This window comes from Schistocerca gregaria, unplaced genomic scaffold, assembly GCF_023897955.1.
Source record: "Schistocerca gregaria isolate iqSchGreg1 unplaced genomic scaffold, iqSchGreg1.2 ptg000362l, whole genome shotgun sequence".
NCBI classification, from domain to species: domain Eukaryota; kingdom Metazoa; phylum Arthropoda; class Insecta; order Orthoptera; family Acrididae; genus Schistocerca; species Schistocerca gregaria.
Window position 1 is genome coordinate 1,867,787 of NW_026061819.1, and position 3,504 is coordinate 1,871,290.

Below are 3,504 nucleotides of genomic sequence, written 5' to 3' on the forward strand. Positions count from 1 at the left end.
GTTAATAACGAGCATCAAAACCGTTATAGGGATTAGTGAACACAGGGTTGTCGTAGTGAGACTGTATATTGTAATCCCGAAATCCTCGAAAAACAAACAAAAAGTATACCTATTCAAAAATGCTGATAAAAATTCACTTGACGCCTTCCTGAGAGACTCATTCCAAATTAATAATATAAGTGTAGACCAGAAGTCGTTTGCATTCAAAAAATAGTATCGGCAGTAATTGAGAGATTTATACGAAATAAACTAAGAAACGGCGGAGCTGATCCTCCGTGGTACACAAAACGGGTTAGAACACTGTTGCAGAAACAACGAAACAAACATGCCAAATTTAAACAGACGCAAAATCCCTAAGATTGCGCTAAATTCCGGGCTTCTCTAAAGGATAGCCAGAGTTCAATGCGAGATGCCTATAACAGTTTCCACGACGAAACTTTGTCTCGAAACCTGGCAAACACATCCAAGATATTCTGGTCGTATATGAAGTATGCTAGTGGCAATTTACAATCAATGCCTCCTACATCTACATCTACGTCTACATGACTACTCTGCAATTCACATTTAAGTGCTTGGCCGAGGGTTCATCGAACCACAATCATACTATCTCTCTACTATTCCACTCCCGAACAGCGAGCGGGAAAAATTAACACCTAAACCTTTCTGTTCGAGCTTTGATTTCTCTTATTTTATTTTGATGATCATTCCTACCTATGTAGGTTGGGATCAACAAAGTATTTTCGCATTCGGAAGAGAAAGTTGGTGACTGGCACAACTTGCCCAGAAGAAGGAATCGGTAGGTAGGACATGTTCTGAGGCATCAAGAGATCGCCAATTTAGTATTGGAGGCCAGTGTGGAGGGTAAGAATCGTAGAGGGAGGCCAAGAGATGAATACACCAAGCAGACTCAGAAGGATCTAGGTTGCAGTAGGTACTGGGAGATGAAGAAGCTTGCACATGATAGAGTAGCAGGGAGAGGTGCATCAAACCAGTCTCAGGACGGAAGACCACAACAACAACCACAACAACAACAGTGTAATGGACGAAATGCGATGATTCCGAGTTTGTAATAACCTTACCAACAAAGATATGCCTATGAGGGAGGAGCTTACTGCAACATCTCTCAGAAATACTTCACATAGGGTAATGGAGGAAACGCGATGATTCTGGCTTTGTAGTAACCATACCAACAAAGAGAAGCAAATGAGTGAAAAGCTTTCTTCAGCTTCTCTCAGAAATACTGCATTTAGGGTAAAGGGTGAAGTGCGATGTTTCTGGCTTGATAGTAACCATACCAACAAAGACATGCAAAGGAGGGAGGAACTTTCTGTAGCTTCTCTCAGAAATATTTCACATAGGGTAATGCATGAAACGTGATGATTCTGTCTGTGTAGTAATCATATCAACAATTAGACGCAAATGAGGGAGGAGCCTTCTGTGGCTCCTCTCATAAATACTTCACATCAGGTAAATGATGAAATGTCATGATTGGGTCTGTGTACTAATCATACCAACAAACAGATACAAGTGAGGGAGGAGCTTTCTGCAACATCTCTCAGAAATACTTCAAATAGGGTAATAGAAGAAATGCGAATATTCTGGCTTTGTACTAACCATACCAACAAAGAGACGCAAGTGAGGGAGGAGCTTTCTGTGGCTTCTCCCATAAAAACTTCACATCAGGTAATGGATGAAATGAAATGATTGTGTCTGTGTACTAATCATAGCAACAAACAGATGCAAGTGTGGGAGGAGCTTTCTGCAGCTTCTCTCTGAAACACATCCATAGGGTAATGGATGTAACGATAAGATACTGGCTTTGTACTAATCATACCAACAAAGAGACGCAAGTGAGGGAGCAGCTTTCAGCAGCTTCCCTCAGAAATCCTTCACATCAGGTGATGGATTAAATATAATGATTGTCACCGTCTACTAATCATACCAACAAACAGATGGAAGTGAGGGAGGAGCTTTCTGTAGCTTCTATCTGAAATACACCACATAGGGTAAAAAATGAAATCCAATGATTTTGGCTTTGTAATAACCATACCAACAAACTAATTAAAATCAGGGAGGAGCTTTCTGTAGCTATACTCAGAAATACTTCACATAGGGCAATAGGTGAAATGCGATGATTCTGGCATTGTAGTAACCATACCAACAATCAAACGCAAATGAGGGAGGAGCTTTCTGAAGCTTTCATCAGAAATACTTCACACCAGGTAATGGATGAAGTGTAATGATAGTGTCTGTGTACTAATCATACCAACAAACAGATGCAAGTGAGGGAGAAGCTTTCTGCAGCTTCTCTCAGAATTACATCAAATAGGGTAGTGGACAAAATGCGATTCTTGTGGCTTTGTAGTAACCATACCAACATAGTAACACAAATGAGGGAGTAGCTTTCTGGGGCTTCTCTCATAAATACTTGACATCAGGTAAAAGATGAAAAGTCGTGATTGTGTCTGTGTACTAATCATACCAACATACAGATGCAAGTGAGGGAGGAGCTTTCTGAAGCTACTCTCTGAAATACTTCACATAGGGTAATGAATGAAATGCGATTATTCTGGCTTTGCAGTAACCATACCAACAAAGAGACGCAAATAAGAGAGGAGCTTTCAGTGGCTTCTATAACACATCAGTTAATGGATGAAATGTAATGATCTTTTCTGTGTAACAATCAAACCAAAAAAGAGATGCAAGTTATGGAGGATCTTCCAACAACTTCTCTCAGAAATACTTCACTTAAGGTAACGGATGATATGCAATGATTCTGGCTTTCTAGTAACCATACACAAAAAAAGAAACTCAAATGGGGGATGAGTTTTCTGTAGCTTCCCTCAGAAATACTTCACATCAGGTAATGGATGAGATGTAATGATTGTGTCTGTGTACTAATCATACCAATAAAAGATGCAAGTGAGGGAGGAGCTTTCTGCAGCTTCTTTCTGAAATACATCACATTAGGTAATAGACAAAATGCGATGATTCTGGCATTGTAGTAACCATACTAACAAACAAACACAAGTACGGGAGGAGCTTTCTGTAGCATCCCACAGAAATATTTCACATCAGGTAAGGGATGAAATGTAACCATAGTGTCTGTGTACTAATCATACCAACAAACAGATGCAAGTGAGGGATGAGCTTTCTGCAGCTTTTCTCTGAAATACATCAAATAGGGAAATAGATGAAATGCAATGATTCTGGCTTAGTAGTAAACTTACCAACAAATGCATGCAAATGTGGGGGTGCTTTCTGTAGCTTCCCTCAGAAATACTCCATATCATGTAATGGGTGAAATGTAATGATTGTGTCTGTGTACTAATCATACCAACTAACAGATGCAAGTGAGGGAGGAGCTTTCTGTAGCGTCCCTCAGAACTACTTCACATCAGGAAATGGATGAATGTAATGATTGTGTCTGTTTAATCAAACCAACAAAGAGATGCAAGTGAGGGAGGAGCTTTCAGCATCTTCACTCTGAAATACTTCACATAT